The following is a 20,311-nucleotide window of genomic DNA, read 5'->3' as shown; positions in this document are numbered from 1 at the left end:
GCAAAATCCCTTTACTACGTTAAGTGTCTCATTTTCTAATCTAATTCCCTCAGCATCACCCGACTTAATTCGACTACATTCCATTATCCTCGTTTTGCTTTTGTTGATTTTCATCTTACACCCTCCTTTCAAGACACTTTCCATTCCGTTCAGCTGCTCTTCCAAGTTACGGAGATGATAGATAAACTCCAGTGGAAGACTCTGCAGGAGAGACGCTCAGTAGCTCGGTACGGGCTTTTGTTGAAGTTTCGAGAACATGCCTTCACCTAGGAGTCAAGCAGTATATTGCTCCCTCCTACGTATATCTCGCGAAGAGACCATGAGGATAAAATCAGAGAGATTGAGCCCACACAATTCATACCGACAATCCTTTTTCCACGAACAATAAGAGACTGGAATAGAAGGGAGAACCGATAGAGGTACTCAAGGTACCCTCCGCCACACACCGTCAGATGGCTTGCGGAGTACGGATGTATATGTAGCTGTAGAAAAGCACTGTCGCTTTCATTTAAAATCCCGTGAGTTGTTTTATTCCCCTTAGCTCAGGCAGTAGAGGCGCGACAGGAGCTCGAACTAGCCCTAGAGTTTACGAACAGCTCCTGTTCGATATAATCGGCTGTCCAGTACTGACCGACCATCTCCCGTTCTGCAAGAGCACCGACTATGCTCTCTTATCAGCATACTGCGTGGCGATAGAGACGAGTTCGCGCTTCGTGGCGAGAGTCACGTAGTAAGAGGCCTCCCGCAGTTGGGATTTTATGAATGGAAATAGCGGCGCCCCATTGTAGACGGCGCCGGAAGTCACGCAACAACTGGGTCGCCGGCGGATGCCCCGTGTCGCATGACTTGGCAGGCAGCGCTCCCATGTGCCGGCGCGGCGCGGCGCGGCGTCACGAAGCCCGCCGATGCGGGCCACGCGACGCACGTTAACCGGCACTATCGCCGCCAGTGCTACGCTCGGCAGCGCCTCGTTATCGCAGTTAGCATGCGGAGGAGCTGCGAAGACAAGAGCGTTGCTCAACACAGCACTGTCACAATTACGCCGCTGTTTAAGCTCCGGCAGGCGCCACCGCGGGGCGCCCGGCCGGGGAAAGGAAAAGACAAACACCAGCAGAGGGTACCACGTGTCCGAGCACGTGATGGCTCATGCCGGCCGCTCTCGGTCTCAGGCCAATTTATCCTGCAAACCATACTGCCCGACAAAAGCCGTGAAACATCCAGCAGGAAACAAAATGAAACGTCGCGGCTTGGGAGAGGATGTGATTTCATTTCAGCGATTACAGAATCGAGTCAAATTTACAACAACAAAAAACTTGGTAGTATGAGCCCACTTATGAGCATGAGGTTGCACCCTCTTTGGTCTACTGCACGCACTGATTCGGCTGTTGTAAGCTGTCCTGAGAGAATCTGGCCCACAACTGTTGTAAATTGTCCTTCATGTCATGGATCTACCATCTGGTGAGCAAGATGTATGAGACAGGCGAAATTCCCTCAGACTTCAAGAAGAATATAATAATTCCAATCCCAAAGGAAGCAGGTGTTGACAGATGTTAAAATTACCGAACTATCAGTTTAATAAGTCACGGCTGCAAAATACTAACGCGAATTCTTTACAGACGGATGGAAAAACTGGTAGAAGCCGACCTCGGGGAAGATCAGTTTGGATTCCATAGAAATGTTGGAACACGTGAGGCAATACTGAACCTACGACTTATCTTAGAAGAAAGATTAAGGAAAGGCAAACCTACGTTTCTAGCATTTGTAGACTTAGAGATGCTGAGGGAATTAGATTAGAAAATGAGACACTTAAAGTAGTAAAGGAGTTTTGCTATTTGGGGGGGGGGGGGGGGGCAAAATAACTGATGATGGTCGAAGTAGAGAGGATATAAAATGTAGACTGGCAATGGCAAGGAAAGCGTTTCTGAAGAAGAGAAATTTGTTAACATCGAGTATAGATTTAAGTGTCAGGAAGTCGTTTCTGAAAGTATTTGTATGGAGTGTAGCCATGTATGGAAGTGAAACATGGACGATAAATAGTTTAGACAAGAAGAGAATAGGAGCTTTCGAAATGTGATGCTAGAGAAGAATGCTGAAGATTAGATGGGTAGATCACATCACTAATGAGGAGGTATTGAATAGAATTGAGGAGAAGATGAGTTTGTGGCACAATTTGACTAGAAGAAGGGATCGGTTGGTAGGACATGTTCTGAGGCATCAAGGGATCACCAATTTAGTACTAGAGGGCAGCATGGAGGGTAAATATCGTAGAGGGAGACCAAGAGATGAATACACTAAGCAGATTCAGAAGGATGTAGGCTGCAGTAGGTACTAGGAGATGAAGAGGCTTGAACTGGATAGAGTAGCATGGAGGGCTGCATGAAACCAGTCTCAGGACTGAAGACCACAAGAACAACAACAACAACATCATGGATCTACACCTACATCTACATTTATACTCCGCAAAGCCACCTAACGGTATGTGGCGGAGGGCACTATACGTGCCACTGTCATTACCTCCCTTTCCTGTTCCAGTCGCGTATGGTTCGCGGGAAGAACGACTGCCGGAAAGCCTCCACGCGCGCTCGAATCTCTCTAATTTTACATTCGTAATCTCCTCGGGAGGTATAAGTAGGGGGGAAGCAATATATTCGTACCTCATCCAGAAACGCACCCTCTCGAAACCTGGCGAGCAAGCTACACCGCGATGCAGAGCGCCTCTCTTGCAGAGTCTGCCACTTGAGTTTGCTAAACATCTCCGTAACGCTATGACGCTTACCAAATAACCCTGTGACGAAACGCGCCGCTCTTCTTTGGATCTTCTCTATCTCCTCTGTCAACCCGACCTGGTACGGGTCCCACACTGATGAGGAATACTCAAGCATAGGTCGAACGAGTGTTTTGTAAACCACCTCCTTTGTTGATGGACTACATTTTCTAAGGACTCTCTCAATGGGTCAGAGTTTGGTTCCACACACGTTCTACCGGCGATACATTTGGGGATCTTGCTGGAGACAAGAGTAGTTCAGCATCACACAACATTTCACAGAGAGACGTGCTGTGTGGACGAGCATTGTCCTGTTGAAAGATGGCACCACGATGCTGGCACATGAGAGATAACGCACGTGTACGCAGGATGTCCGTAACTTACCGTCGTGCAGTCAGAGTTCCCTCAATCACTATCAGTCGTGATCTGAAGTCATACACTACATGTCTCCACACCATAGTGCCAAGGGTGACACTGCTCTGCCTCTCCAAAACTTTGGAAGAATATGAAGTCTTCCCATGTCGACGCTATAGTCGTCAACGACGGTCATCTGGGGCACGGCTGAACCACAATTCATCACTGAACACAATACGACGCCATACATCAGAAGTCCATGCTTCCCAGCCACAGCACCACTCGAAACGCAGCTGCTTCTGTTGTGGTGTTAACGGTAGCTTTCGCATAATTTCCTAGTCCGGCTTCTGCTAGTCTTCGACCAATGGTGAGTGATCTCACAGAATGTTGCAGGGAATCCATTACTTGTTCTCGGATGGCAGGCGCATATGTGAAGGGGTTAGGATGTGCGTGGTTCACAATACGACGATCGTCCTACGTATGGTCAGACATGGACTACCGAAGTCTTGACGACGAGTGTAACTGCCATTACATTCCCATGCAGTCCAACATCGGGCTAATGTCACATTCGAATGTCCCGCAAGTGCGGATATTGCACGGCGGGGCCACCCGGACAAATGGAATGAGAATGTGACACCTATCAGATTTCGTTACGTGCTGAAATTTCTGTCTCACACGAGTACGCGTCATCTGACGCTATTCACGCTTCTTACATGCCCTACCAGGCCTGGAAACAACACTAATGCAACGTACGGAGAATTATACACTGGCGATAGCGAATGAGAATATCTGAAACAGCGAAGCTTCCCCGCTGTTCACATGCAACTGTCGTGAGATACACTGAAGTGCCAAAGAAACTTGTATAGGCGTCGTATTCAAATACTGAAATATGTAAACAGGCAGAACACAAGTGTGTGGCGCAGTTGCTGCTGCTGCAACGGCAGGTGATCAAGATTGAAGTGAGTTTGAACGTGGTGTTATAGTTGGCGCACGAGCGATGAGACACAGCATCTCTGAGGCAGCTATCAAGTGGGGATTTTGCCGTACGACCAATTTGACGAGTGTCCTGTGACTATCAGGAATCCCGTAAAACATTTAATCTCCCACGTCGCTATGGCCGGGAAAAGATCCTGCAAGAACGGAACCAAATAGTTCGCCGGCCGCGGTGGTCTCGCGGTTCTAGGCGCGCAGTCCGGAACCGTGCGACTGCTACGGTCGCAGGTTCGAATCCTGCCTCGGGCATGGATGTGTGTGATGTCCTTAGGTTAGTTAGGTTTAAGTAGTTCTAAGTTCTAGGGGACTGATGACCACAGCAGTTGAGTCCCATAGTGCTCAGAGCCATTTGAACCAAATGGTTCAAATGGCTCAGTCCCCTAGAACTTAGAACTAATTAAACCTAACTAACCTAAGAACATCACACACATCCATGCCCGACGCAGGATTCGAACCTGCGACCGTAGCGGTCGCGCGGTTCCAGACTGAAGCGCCTAGAACCGCTCGGTCACTCCGGCCGGCAAGAACGGAACCAACGACGACTAAAGAGAATCGTTCAACGTGACAAAAACACAACCCTTCCGCAAATTGTTGCAGATGTCAGTGCTGGGCCATCAATAAGTTTCAGCGTGCGAAACATTCAACGAAACATCATCGATATGGGCTTTCGAAGCCGAAGGCCCACTCGTGTACCGTTGATGACTGCATGACACAAAACTCTACGCCTCGCCTGGGCCCGTCAATACCGAAATCAGACAGTTGATGACTGGAAACAAGTTGCCTGGTGGGACGAGTCTCATTTCAAATTGTATCGAGCGGATGGACGTGTATGGGTAGGGAGACAACCTCATGAATCCATGGACCCTGCATGTCAGCAGGAGACTGTTCAAGCTAGTGGGCCGCGCTGGGTAGCCGTGCGGCATGAGGCGCCTTGACAGGTTTCGCGCGGCTCCCCCCATCGGAGGTTCGAGTCCTCCCTCGGGCATGGGTGTGTGTGTTGTGCTTAGCGTAAGTTAGTTCAAGTTAGATTAAACAGTGTGTAAATCTAGTGACCGATGGCCTCAGCAGTTTGGTCTTTTAGGAATTCTCACACATTTGAACATTTCAAGCTGGTGGAGGCTCCGTAACAGTGTGGGACGAATGCAGTTGGGTTGATATGGGACCCTTGATACGTCTAGATGCGGCTTTGACACGTGAGGTGTACATAAGCATCCTATCTGATCACCTGCATCCATTCATGTCCATTGTGTATTCCGACGGACTTGGGCAATTCCAGCAGGACAATGCGACACAGCATACGTATAGAATTGCTACAGAGTGGTTCCAGAAACACTCTTCTGAGTTTAATTTTGCTAAACGAGACTCCCCAGACATGAATATTATTGAGCATTATCTGGGCTGCTCTGCAACGTGCTGTTCAGAAGAAATCTCCACCCCCTCGGACTCTTACGGATTTATGGATAGCCCTGCAGAATTCATGGTGTCAGTTCCCTCCAACACTACTTCAGACATTACTCGAGGCCATGCCACGTCGTGTTGTGGCATTGCTGCGTGATCGCGGGGGCCTACACGATTTTAGGCAAGTGTACCAGTTTCTTTGGCTCTTCAGTGTATATGTAAAGTGACTGACAACGGTGGGACTACGAAGAGGCAACAAGGTGTTGGACGTCCACGATTCGTCACAGTACGTGGAGGTCGGTAGGTTTGCCGCTCTGTAAAGCAGTACAGGCAGCGATCTGTTCATATCTTATCAGTCAAAACATTACCACCAACTGCCTGATAGCGAGAACACGATACGGTAGCGATTATGGGTGGTATGGATTTGGTAAGTCATTTGAGGTTTCTGGAGGCATGTGGTACCAGATGTTGGTAGACAGGTTACGCCATATCCCTAAATTACGTACCCGTGTTTTGTGAACGCCAAGCTTCCGCCTGATAGTGTCTCAGATGTGTTCCATCTAGTCCAGGTCAAGTCAATTTCGTGGCCAAGACATCAACGTGAGGTCATTATCACGCTCCTCAAACTACTGTAGCGCGATTGTAGCCTTGCGACACGGGGAAGACATCAAGCATGAAGGGATCCAACTGGTACACATGTATGTTCACGTAGTCCACAGCCGTCATGGTACCTTTGGTTACTTACACAGGTCCCATGGAAGTCCAGGTGAACGTTCCCCGTAGAATACTACTGCCGCTACCGCTCTACATCCCTGGCGTGTTGCATATTTCCAGCAGCCTTTGGCGTCGATGACGGCGTATTCGGCACGGCTATCGACCTGATGTTACAAAACAGCGACTCAACCGGCCATAAGACACTTTCTATTGACCCAGAGTCCCTCTCGATGATCTCGTGCCTAATACAATCATAGAGGACGTTGCTGGAAAACATGGAAATACATAAAGAGTCAGCTGCAGCATAGTCCCATTTTTGGCAATGTGCGCTGAACGGTTGGCTCTGATTGTTCCTGCACCCCCACTGTACTCATTGTACTACTCCTTCAGCTCTGTCACACATCGTCACCTACCCTGCTTCACATAGCGGGCGGGACCCCGATATCCACGTTCTGTGATGAGGCGAGGACGTCCAGCACCTTGTTTCTAACTCGGCGTTTCACGGTCCTTCCACCGTTTTCAATTGATGCAAGAACAGCCAATCACCTTGTTTGCCAGGCGCCGGGCCATAAAAATCTGTTCGTTAAACTCACCTATGTCAATGTATTTCCCTATTTGCGGCACGCATCGTCGCTAGAATTTTGTCCATCCTTCCAGCTGATCATTACAGGGGAGTTTCTTCTACCCATGTCATCTGGGAGTCCGAACCGGATAGTTTTGCCTCACGACACCTTGTGATAGTTTTATTTTGCCCTCGCTTTTGTTTTTTATCACTACTGATCAGTTACTTAACTCCGTAATTGCTTATTATTCACTAGGTGACAATTTTTTCTTTCGTGTCATATGGCAGAAAAGACGAGCTGTTTTAATTAGTATCTAAAAGTGGAATGGTGTTATTGGCTACACTGAATATTTGTCACATGTTTCAGGTAAGTACGTCATTTAGGCAGTGCAACTGCACAGAGCTTTTAGAATCAAAAAATGTTCCAGGTAAACCATAGTATAAGACTACCACAAGAAACTTCTGATGCACAGGCAGAGTAGTATCTAAGATATATTTCGCTTCTAGTTACCCACGGAACCATGCTAAAGGGTTCCCACTAAAAGCAATAGAGCTGTGGGCTGAAAGTACATTAGGCAACCAGTAATTTGTTGATTCATTCTAAAGTACTGAAACTGGTAAAGTGATATAATTCCTGATAGTGCTGACATTTCACAGAGATCGCAACTTGTAATTAACACGTAGAGGCAATCCAGTGTCTTATCAAAGCGATACAAGACGGTGCTTTCCGTCACGATATCATCTCGGTGGCCCGTAGAAATATGTATTTTCTACTTATCTCTATCTTCAGACTTCGATCTTTGTCAATGAGACTATTGCAGCACAAAATGTCATACGTTGGCGTTTAAAGTCATATCTAAGGCAAATAAAACCCATTCTTATCAATTGGAACAAAGTGTGATGTTACTGAAGACAATCAGTTTCATTAACAGATGAAGCAACGGTTATTTCGTTTCGGAAAGAGGTGTGGCTGGCGATATCGTTAAGTGAAAATACACAAACAGTGCCTTTTTTTATACAGGCGGCTATGGAAATGGTACACTATGAAAGTTAAAGAGTTGCATCACACAAAACTGTGTACTTGTTCGTGGACCACCCGATGAGAAATCCAGCATTAAGTTAACGAACTGATTCCATTGCATATTTAGAACTCCTTGGTGCGTATCGTGTACATCATACAAGAATAATGGGGATGATTTATGACAATAAAGATTTCTTTGTCCTGTTTCGGTACTAAATCAACTCAAAGTCACCAGTCTTTCGATTCGTTTGATGCCCATCTCCATTTTAGTGCAGTAAGCAAGAAAGTCTTCTAAAATATGTTTTACGTAGTTGTATCAGTGTCTATTCCTACAGTCTTTTAGTCTCCTCTGCTGTTGTACGATGCTATTGTGTATCTTATTACTAGTCCCATCAACATGTTCCTACTTCTGGAGTGAATTTTTAAACTTGGTGATCCTCGTCTATCCTTGTTAGTACTTCTTTGTTTTGTACGTATCTGTCCAGTTATTTTTCACATCCGTTATAGCACCACATTTTTATCATTTGAAATCTACTGTTGTGTTTTCACAAAGCCCACGTTCCACTTTCATGTAATATTCAATTCCAGAAGACTATAAGATGATAAAAAATAATATTCCATGTCAATAATTCATTAATGTGTATGCTTGCATGGAAAAAGTCTAGAATGATGACTCCCAAATCAATAATTCATTACGGTGTATGCTCGTATGGAAAAAGCCTAGAATGATGACTCTGTTGCTTCGCTCATTTTGTGTTCTTTGAAGATATCAGAATTATTTCGTTTCTTGTGCAATGTCTGGCGCGTCTCTTGTTTCCTCTGTACAATCAATACAACCTTTCATCTTTGCTTAATATGTTCTTAAAACATATTCTGTTCTATCCCGGGTCTCTGTTTATTAAATACTACAAAGCAGTTCAACATTATAATCTTATCTTTTAAGTTGTCAAAAAACCCTAAAAATGGTCACATGTACAATCAGCCAATGAAACAAACTCGTGAGTGCAAGTTTTTGTTGACACTGGTAGCATCGGGACGGAAGATGCAATGAAGGACGAAATATTGCATTCTGGTCAAATGGCTCTAAGCACTACGGGACTCAACATCTGAGGTCATCAGTCCCCTAGACTTAGAACTACTTAAACCTAACTAACCTAAGGACATCACGCACATCCATGCCCGAGGCAGGATTCGAACCTGCGACCGTAGAAGCCGCGTGGTTCCGGACTGAAGCGCCTAGAACCGCTCGGCCACCGCGGCCGGCTATTGCATTTTGTCTTACGATTGTTTTATGCATAGGCCTGATAGGTCCGGACCATGGCACCAATAGACCTGATGAGCCCTTGTATTTTCGGTAGACTTGGTCATACACACACACACACACACACACACATGAAAGAAAGGCAAGCCAGCAGCCGGCATAACTATCGCTGTGTAGCAATTGCTGTATACTTGGTTTCGCACCGACTCGAATACAAGTTGCCGAAAAAAAGTCTGGACGTAATTTCCAGGTGTAACTTACAAAGTTCATGATATCACCCCAAAAAATTTTTCTTCTCTTCTTTCCTTTGTGTGAACGAATAGCATCGTTGCTATTCTAACGTGAAAATGGGTATTGCGTTTTGCTCCTACGTTACCTTTCCCATCCAAAATGCGACACCATATTTGTTCCCTTGCTCCGATATAATTTTCCCTTTTCGCGCCAAAGAGATAACTATAAGCAGGAAGATAACTTTCAAAGTGCAGAGTCGGTAATATGTTTCTTTTAAGTAATTTCATTATCGGTTACTTTTTTTGTAATATCGAATCTTAATTTCGTAGGGCAACCAAAAAAAGGTATGAAAAGTAAAAACGTCGAAAGCCGAAAAGAAACGATAACTAGTGGGGGAAGGGGCGAAAAGTCACTGGCCTAGGGCGTCGCCTGTAGATCAGGGTCCCAGGGAACGCCGTCGCCTGTTACATTCTGTATTGACCACGCGTTTTAACTGCTACTTCTTCTAGCTTCAGGTTACCATAGGGCGCCATAACTCGTTAAATAAACCCCTACGGTTTCGTAAATGTAGTTCATCAGTTTGAACACTGTTCACAGTTGAGGTGCGATACAGGGAAGTGTTGCGTTAGTTGGGGGTTTATGTGGTCAGCGCGAAAGTATTAAAACTGCTGAAAAATCTCCTGTTGTGAATGATAGGAGCAAGCATAAGGAATACGCAGCTTAATGACTGTGTACCGATCTTCTAAGTGTTAGCACAAACTTCTGTGCAATTAAAGTTTGATTTACTCTGATCTGCTGCCTGAAGGCTAATTTAGACTTTTGACATACCAGAATTATAATACGCTCATTGTAAAATCATGAACAAAATAGACTTGGTATCGGGCACATTTCCTCCTTCTTCCGATTATCCGTCCTCTATTTGAACGTTCTAACCTTTTTCACTACAATACAGAGTTCCCGAATCGAATGTAAAAACAGTATTTCCAACAAGTACTCTTCGATGCGCTTCGCAGCAGTTGCTTGCGGACTGCAGTTGATTGGTACTCACTGTTTTGTAGCAGCAGAACGTTCCGTGCTTCTCGAACACAGGTGACGTTATTTGCCAGGGGCTGTACGTAGTGGCAGCTGTTTATCGCAATTACTGGGAACAGCAGTATCCTTACGCAGTAGGCGAAGAGGAAATCCAGCGCCGAGTACCTATGGCAGCATACACAGTGCGGGCAGCACAGGAAACAGGTGGTATCTAATCGCTGAATGAAACGCAGTTATCTGCGGCCTTGGCGACGGCCGATTAACGCACGCCATTCATTATTCCAGCTGCGACGCCACGCTGCTATCTACGCCATCGCTGTGGGTGAAGGGGGGGGGGGGGGCGGATGTGAGTTCAGGCGCGGGCCGCGTGTTCGCTCTCGGCTGGCATGTAACCCTTGCCACTTGCTTTTCTCTTGCACCCAGCAACACCTGCTGTCTCTGTCACTGACGTCTGTCCTCTCTGGAGGCAGGCGAATGGAAGAGCGACAGGAAAACATGCAGCGTCCACTGAGTGGAGCCGGTTTTTGATAAAGTGGACTGTTAGACAAATTAATAAAACTATAATCGACTGAACACACACAAAAGACTGATTCTCAGTACGTATCAAATTGGTGCGTAAGGACATTATTCCCTAAGTTCGCCGGCCGCGGTGGCCGAGCGGTTCTATGCGCTTCAGTCCGGAACCGCGCGACTGCTACGGTCGCAGATTCGAATCCTACGTCGGGCATGGATGTACGTGATGTCCTTAGCTTAGTCAGGTTTAAGTAGTTCTGAGTTCTAGGGGACTGGTGACCTCAGATGTTAAGTCCCATAGTGCTCAGAGCCATTTGAACCCTAAGTTCAATAAACACAACAGATACAGATTACAGAGTTCTAGTGATCAATAATAAAACCGCCTTCACCACTTACAACAGTCTACCAATGCTGGAGTAACCTATCGATTCCGCGACTGTAGAAATTACGTGGTTTTGAGGCGAAGAACTGGTCGAGCAGTGTTCGCAGCGCAGTTTCATCCGGAAAGCAAATCTATTGAAGGTCGTTCTTCGACAGAGAGCGGAAAAGGTGAAAATATGCGGAAAGGAAATTCCTTGAAGGTCATTCGGTAGGGAGAGGAAAAGGTGAAAATGTGAGGGCTCAAGGTCAGGTGAATAAGATGGGTGCGGAATGACCTCCCGGCCCAACTCCTACACAGTGTGTTTTGTCAGTCTAGCAGAATGCGGGCGGGCGTTATCGTGGAGTAACATCACTTCACGCTGTAGTGATGCTTACAAGTCGGGGAAGCAATCCGTAGTGTACCATACCCTCACTGTTCCACTATATGCATAATGTTATCTTTTGCGGGTGCCCACGGGGTCTTTGTACAAGGAATTCACCTTTTCTTTGGATTCAACTATTCCCTTATTTTCCTGATGCTCAAAATTATGACGTTCTTGGAAAATGAACAGCTCGCCTATAAAAATCAACATGGATTTCGCAAACAGAGATCCTGCGACACAGGTCGCTTTGTTTGTACGTGAGATCCAAAGCCGCTGGACAACGGTTCTCAGGCTGATGCCGTGTTCCTTGATTCCAGTAAGGCATTTGACACTTCCCGCATTGATATTTAATGAAAAAAATATTAGCTTACGGAGTATCGGAGCAGACCTGCGACTGGATTCAAGACTTACTTGCAGATAGAACTCAACACCTCGCTCTTATCGTAAGTAAATCGACAGACGTAAAGCTAATATCCGGAGTACCACAGGGAAGTGTGATAGCACCGTTGCTGTTGGTTACAATATATAAAAATGATCTAGTAGAAAGTGTCGGACGCTCTTTAAGGCTATACCAGAGTAGCAACGCCAGAAGATAGTAAGCATTTGCAGAACGACCTGCAGCGAACTGATGAATGGTGCACACTCTGGCAGTTGATCCTGAACGTAAATAAATGTAAAATATTACGCATTCATAGGAAAAGAAATACACTACTGTACAGCTACACTATTGATGACAAACAGCTGGAGACAGTGTCTGCCGTAAAATATCCAGGCGTAACTATCCAGAGCGACCTTAAGTGGAATGACCATATAAAACAGACGCCAGACTCAGATTCATCGGAAGAATCTTGAGGAAATGTAACTCGCCCACGAAAGAAGTGACTTATAGGGCGCTTGTTCGCCCGATTCTTGAGTACTGTTCATCTACCTGGGATCCCTATCGGGTAGGACAGATAGAGGAGATAATATCCAACGAAGATCGGCGCGTTTCGTCACGGGATCGTTTAGCTGGCGAGACAGCGTTACGGAGATGCTAAACAGACTCCACTGGCAGACGTTACAAGAGAGACGTTGTGCATCACGGAAGGATTTACTATTGAAATTTCGGGACAGCACTTTTCGGGGCAAGTCAAAATATTACTTCCCCCCACATACATCTCGCGTATTGACCACGAGGAGAAAATCTGAGAAATTAGAGCCAGTACAGAGGCTTACCGACAATCATTATTCCCATGCAGTATTCCCGAGTGGAACAGGGTTGGAGGGATCAGATGGTGGCACCGAAAGTACCCTTCGCCACACACCATTAGGTGGCTTGCGGAGTATAATGTACATGTAGAATAAAGACACCATTTCTAGTCACCAGAAACAATAAAGGATAAGTAGGAATGGTCGGTGTTGTTCACGGGTCAGTTGATGACGAGCAACCAGAGATGCACGTATGGTCACCCGCAGATTTTTTTGATTTTGGCATAGAACATGTGGTAGCCAACCTTTCCCATTGCATGGGAATGTCGGACATTGGTGGAATGGTCAACTTCATCACATTTGCCAGTTCTCGATTACATTGGCACAGATCGTTGTTCGTTAAGGCGCGTAAACAATCATGTTCAAACCATGAACATCTTCCTGAACGTGAAGGGTCCTTAATGTATAAAGAATCCTAACAACGGGAAAACCATTTTCTTGCCGTGCTGCGTCCAGTGGCATTATCTCTATACACGGTAAAATGTTTCTGGCTACTTCCGGTGCCGTCACCCCTCTGCTGAACTCAAACAGAAGAATATGTCGGAAATGTTCCGATTTCTCCACTTGGCACTCCATTCTCTAGCATCCGCAGCTCCGCCCACTATCTCCAAATGCCAAACTCCAATACCGACCGTGAACTACAAGTAAAAGATGACAGTCAGTAAGTAAACACATAGCAACCGGAATACCGGCATACAAAACGAAAACTCTACGAACTTACGTGCCAGTCTAATTTAATAACCTGAAGACGGGCTTATAAGAGTAAACAACAATGGAAGTTAACCATGGAGAGGTCTAAGGTGCTGCAGTCATGGACTATGCGGCATGTCCCGGCGGAGGTTCGAGTCCTCCCTCGGGCATGAGTGTGTGTGTTTGTCTTTCGGATAATTTAGGTTAAGTAGTGTGTAAGCGTAGGGACTGATGACAATAGCAGTTGAGTCCCATAAGATTTCACACACACATTAACCATGGAGAAATTTTGAAAAGAAATTAAAGTCCAAGAAGAAGAAATAAAAACATTATGGTTTCTCGATAACGATGCAATTCTGTCAGAGACGGCGAAGACTTGATCAGTTATCCGGACTGACGTCTGAACACCAACAAAAGTGAAATGTGGGTAATTGAATGTATCAGGGAAGGTCAAGCGAAAACGAGACAGATGGGAAAAAATAAGTAAACTGTTTATTATTTAAAAGAAATCGCCGTAACTATTAATAGCTTTATCCCATTGTTAGGCGAGACGTCAGTGCCTTCATGGAAAAATCTTCGCCAGTGACTAAGGAACCGTGTGCATCTCTTCGTCCGAAGCAAATCGACAGCCACGAATGTCTTTCTCCAGAGCTCCAAAAATATAGAAATCGCATGGGAAGAGATCAGGAGTGTTCGGAGGATGTGTGAAGTCTTCCCACAAAGCATGAGCAGAGTAGTCGGAACAACCTTGGCAACATGACTGGGGGCACTATCCCGCAACAAAATGATGCCGTCCGTGAACATCCCTGGGCGTTTGGATTTCACGACCCGCTCCAGTTTTTGCAGAGTGTCCACGTACCGCTGTGGCGCCGTGGTCCTGAAAGTCAATGAGTAGCGGGTTGGCGGACGGCATCACTTTGTTGCAGGATAATACCCGTCCACATGCTGCCAAGGTTGTTCCGACTACTCTGCAGAAGTTTCTCTGGGCAGCCCTTACACATCCTCCATACAGTCCTGAAGAAAGACGTATGTGGCCGCTGAATTGGCGATTTGTTTCGGTCGAAGAGGTGCGAGTCTGGGTATCATCATGGTTCCGTAGGCAACCGCAAATATTTTGCCATGAAGGCACTGTCTTGTCTCACAGTGGGATAAATTTATTGACAGTTACGGTGATTACTAAAAATTATCAACAGTTTACTTACTTCCTCCCGCCTCTCTCCTTTCATGCCAGTTATAGAATTACTTCAGATAATGCTAAGAAAACAACTTTAGGAAATGAAACGCTAAAAGTAATGGACATGTTGGACTATATGGGGATCAAAATAAATAACGATAGCAGAAGTAGAGAGGAAATGTACTGTTGACTGGTAACAGCAAGAAATGTTTTTAAAGAAAGAAGATTTGATTAGATGAAATTTAAGTGGTATGAACTCTTCGTCTGGAAGGATTTGTCTGGAGTGTAGGCTTATGTGAAAGTAGAAAACGGTCTAGGAACAGTACGGATAAGAAGAGAATAGAATTTTTTTGTGCTGCAACAGAGAAATCCTGTAGACAACCCTAAAACAGGTAAGTATTGAACAGGTAATGAATCACTCGGGAGGAAACGAGATTTATGGCACAATTTGATTAAATGCAGTCTAAAGCATAAAAAATTAGTTAATTTAGTAATGATGTAAAGTACGAGGAGGGGAGGAATTGAGATGGAGAACTAGGCTAGGCTACCGAACACGTATATATACAGGGTGAGTCACCTAACATTACCGCTGGATATATTTCGTAAACCACATCAAATACTGACGAATCGATTCCACAGACCGAACGTGAGGAGAGGGGCTAGTGTAATTGGTTAATACAAACCATAAAAAAATGCACGGAAGTATGTTTTTTAACACAAACCTACGTTTTTTTTTAAATGGAACCCCGTTAGTTTTGTTAGCACATCTGAACATATAAACAAATACGTAATCAGTGCCGTTTGTTGCATTGTAAAATGTTAATTACATCCGGAGATATTGTAACCTAAAGTTGACGCTTGAGTACCACTCCTCCGCTGTTCGATCGTGTGTATCGGAGAGCACCGAATTACTTAGGGATCCAAAGGGAACGGTGATGGACCTTAGGTTCAGAAGAGACTGGAACAGCACATTACGTCCACATGCTAACACCTTTTTATTGGTCTTTTTCACTGACGCCATGTACATTACCATGAGGGGTGAGGTACACGTACACACGTGGTTTCCGTTTTCAATTACGGAGTGGAATAGAGTGTGTCCCGACATGTCAGGCCAATAGATGTTCAATGTGGGGTACGTTAAAGGAGAATGTGTACCGTGATGTGCCTACAACCCCAGAGGATATGAAACAACGTATTGTGGCAGCCTGCGGCGACATTACACCAGATGTACTGCGGCGTGTACGACATTCATTACGCCAGAGATTGCATTGTGTGCAGCAAATGATGGCCGCCACATTGAGCATCTATTGGCCTGACATGTCGAGACACACTCTATTCCACTCCGTAATTGAAACCGGAAACCACGTGTGTACGTGTACCTCACCCCTCGTGATAACGTACATGTGCGTCAGTGAAAAAGACCAATAAAAAGGTGTTAGCATGTGGACGTAATGTGCTGTTCCAGTCTCTTCTGTATCTAAGGTCCATCACCGTTCCCTTTGGATCCCTACGTAATTCGGTGCTCTCCGATACACACGATCGAATAGCGGAGGAGTGATACTCAAGCGTCAACTTTAGGTTACAATATCTCCGGATGTAATTAACATTTTACAATGCAACAAACGGCACTGTTTACGTATTTGTTTATATGTTCAGATGTGCTAACAAAACTAACGGGGTTCCGTTTAAAAAAACGTAGGTTTGTGTTAAAAAACATACTTCCGTGCATTTTTGTATGGTTTGTATTAAACAATTACACTAGCCCCTCTCCTCACGTTCGGTCTGTGGAATCGGTTCGTCAGTATTTGATGTGGTTTACGAAATATATCCAGCGGTAACGTTAGGTGACTCACCCTGTATATGTAGACTGCCGTAGCTACACAGAGATGTACCTCCATTTTCAACAATGTGCGTTGGATGGTACGCTCTTCTGCGCCTGCGCCTGTTCTCTCGTCAGATCTTTTACAAACCGCCGCCTTGTCTTCTTTGCAGAGCGGGCAAGCCTCCGACCTCGACGTTCTGTGATGGCACATGGACGTCCAGTACCTTGTCGCCTTCTCTTAGTTCCACTGTCCTTCAGTTACTTCCACAGATGTTCACGACAGTTGCGAGCGACCGGCTGACCGGCTCCGCCACTTCCGAGACTCTCGTTCCCAAGCGCCGCTCCTTAACAATTTGCCCTTTGTCACAGTCACTTATGTCTAGGTTTTCCCATCTGCTGCTCGTATCTTTGCTGGAATGATTATCCTTGCGTCTCTGCTAAGATTTTATACTTTTCTTACCGTCACACAACCAGGCGGCATTCAGCTCGCGGTGGGAAGTGGTCATAACCTTTTGACTCCACAGTCTGTAATCGTTAGAATCTGTGTAATCTTTCAAAAATTTCATGCAACACCAAGACTCGAAACATCCCTAGCGCCAACATTTAAACTCATCGATTACTGGGTGGATAACTATCTGCTTAAGGGCTTACGTGTTAGGCAAAGTCTCTTAGTAGTCATGAGACACATAAGTTCCGATCTACATCATATTCCGCAAGCCACTTAATTATGTGTGGCGGAGGGTACTTCGAGTACCATTAACAGATCCGCTCGTGAATGGCACGTGGGAAGAATGATTGTAAGTCTCTGTACTGACTCTAATTTCCAGAATTTTCTCGTTGCGGTCACTACGCGAGGTGTATATGGGAGGAAGTTCTCCGCGTCTTCCCGGAAAGTGCTCTTTCGACGTTTCATTAGTAAGCCTATTTGTCGTGCACAACGCATCTCCTGTAACGTATGCCAATGGAGTTTGTTGAACATCTCGATAACACTCTACCGTTGACCAAACGATCCCGTGCCGAAACTTACCGCTCTTCGATGGATCTTTTCTATCTCTGCTATCACTCGTGCGTGGTAAAGATCCCATATTGATGAACAATACCCAAGGATCGGTCGAACAAGCGCCTTTTAAGCCACTTCCTTCGTGGATGAGTTCCATTCCCTTAAGATTTCCCATTGAATCTCAGCCTGGATCTGATTTTCCTACTATGTGCTTCATGCGGTCATTCCACTTAAGGTCGCTCTGGATAGTTACTCCTGATATTTTACGGTAGATACTGTTTCCAACAGTGTTTCGTCAGTAGTGTAGTTCTACAGTAGTGGTTTTCTTCCCCTATGTATGCGCAATAAGTTACATTTATTTACGTTCAGAGTCAACTGCCAGATCCTGCACCATTCAACAAACTTCTGTGGGCATTTTGCGGTCGATACTGCCTTCTGACGTAGCTACTTTCTTATAGACATACGTATCATCTGCCAGCAGTCTTAAAGAGCATGCGAACTGTGTACTAGATCATTTATGTACCGTACATTGTAAAAGTAACGGTCCTCTCATTTCTTTGGGGTACTCTGGAAATTACCTTTGTATCTGTCAATTTTATGATCGACGTGTTGTTCTATCCTCAAGTAAGTCTTGAATCCGGTCGCAAATCCGGTCCGATACTCGATAAACGCGGATTTTCTCACTAAACGACAGTGCGGGACTGAAGTCAAGGAACACTGCCTCAGCCCGAGTGCTGTTGTTTACAGCACTATGGATCTCATGGAGGAATAACACAGCGAGCTTTCACAAGATCTCTGTGGAGTCCAACCGATGTGGTTAAAATCTGTGTGCCATATTACCAACTGACGATCAGATGAATTGGGCCACGTTTGAGGTTCCTAGGTTGTTCCGTAGCTATTTTGGTGCACAAAAACGCACAATGCAGACATAATTCAACATGAAATATGCTTAGTAGCTTCGCCGGTCGTAAGAATACGGTACAAATAATTGCATCTTTACAATAGAAAACTGCGTATGCTCTTTTACTGAAGAAAGCTGATACCCCTGTGTGCTCCGTAGCTTGTATGCATTTGACTACTTGTTGTATACCATGAGCTGCACTTCAGAAGAGTTTATTTGCCAGATCGATACACAGCCGCCGGCCGTTGTGGCCGTGCGGTTCTAGGCGCTGCAGTCCGGAACCGCGGGACTGCTACGGTCGTAGGTTCGAATCCTGCCTCGGGTATGGATGTGTGTGATGTCCTTAGGTTAGTTAGGTTTAAGTAGTTCTAAGTTCTAGGGGACTGATGACCTATGATGTTAAGTCCCATAGTGCTCAGAGCCATTTTTTCTTTTTATACACAGCCATACAAACCGTCATCAGTGGCATCTGATACAATAGATAAACAAATAAATGTGTGCATACGTACGTCAACAACACAAGAACACTTTGCATATACTAAAATACATACCGCGCACATCTTTGTAGAACAACGTCTTTGTCAAGTGTATAATATTTATGGCTGTTAAAAATGGTGTCGATCTAAAAAACATAGAACCCCGTGAATATTTAAAATCTAATGATAACGCTGTACACGATCATGGCCACGTGACCACGGCAGGGTCGGTAATCTCATGTGTACACAAATCGTAACGTCTACGTTTTATAAAACCGGCAAACGGCAAACTGGATTAGAATGACCATCTCTTTCAAATACACATAAAAACGTTCATCAGACTATGTATTCTGTCAGCTGTTTGTGAAGTGGAACACCATTTGCCTCAGCAACACTTCCTGGTCGTATTGGGCACTACTGTCATCAAAAGAAAACATGGAACTGCTGATCAGGACATAATGTCTCAAAGTACTGGTATCTGAGAACACATAGATAGAACTGAGGCATGCAGTCACTACGTACATTGAATACTGCGCTTGGACGATTAATATAGAAGAATATAATGTATTTGCAGTTTAGTTTTTGCAAAGTGTAGCTGGAGTCAGCCCAAAATACATTGCTAATCACGTCTTTCAAGCGACGCCAAGCTTCGACGGTAGGTATCGTTTTGTGTCCCGTTACAAACGAAATGCTTTTTAACGTGGACTTTTATGTGTCCATTCGATAGAATGGATCCAGATTAGTCTATCGTGATATTCGTTTCATTATTATGTGTTAACATGGAAACTAAAACACGAGGAATAACCAGTATTCCATCAGTGAGAACACCGCCCTGGCCCGCGTTGACTGCTACCGCACTGCAGCAGTGTTGGTCAGTCGCTGCTGGAGTACTCGTTATTCTTCGTGTTTTACTGTTCTTGTTAATTCATATCGATAAAACGAATATCGCACAAGACTAATTTGGGACTACTCTGTCGGACGGGCACTTAAAATTCCAACCTAAATAAAAATCGTTTTGTTTGTAATGGGGAACAAAAAATGGTTCAAATGGCTCTAAGCACTATGAGACTTAACATCCGAGGTGGTGGTGGTGGTGGTGGTGGTGGTGGTCAGTGTTTAACGTCCCGTCGACAACGAGGTCATTAGAGACAGAGCGCAAGCTCGGGTTAGGGAAGGATTGGGAAGGAAATCGGCCGTGCCCTTTCAAAGGAACCATCCCGGCATTTGCCTGAAACGATTTAGGGAAATCACGGAAAACCTAAATCAGGATGGCCGGAGACGGGATTGAACCGTCGTCCTCCCGAATGCGAGTCCAGTGTGCTAACCACTGCGCCACCTCGCTCGGTAACATCCGAGGTCATCAGTCCCCTAGACTTAGAACTACTTAAACCTAACTATTAATTTTAATTTTAAA

This window comes from Schistocerca nitens, chromosome 4 (genome assembly GCF_023898315.1).
Source record: "Schistocerca nitens isolate TAMUIC-IGC-003100 chromosome 4, iqSchNite1.1, whole genome shotgun sequence".
Taxonomy (NCBI): domain Eukaryota; kingdom Metazoa; phylum Arthropoda; class Insecta; order Orthoptera; family Acrididae; genus Schistocerca; species Schistocerca nitens.
Note: the sequence above shows the minus strand (reverse complement) of the source record.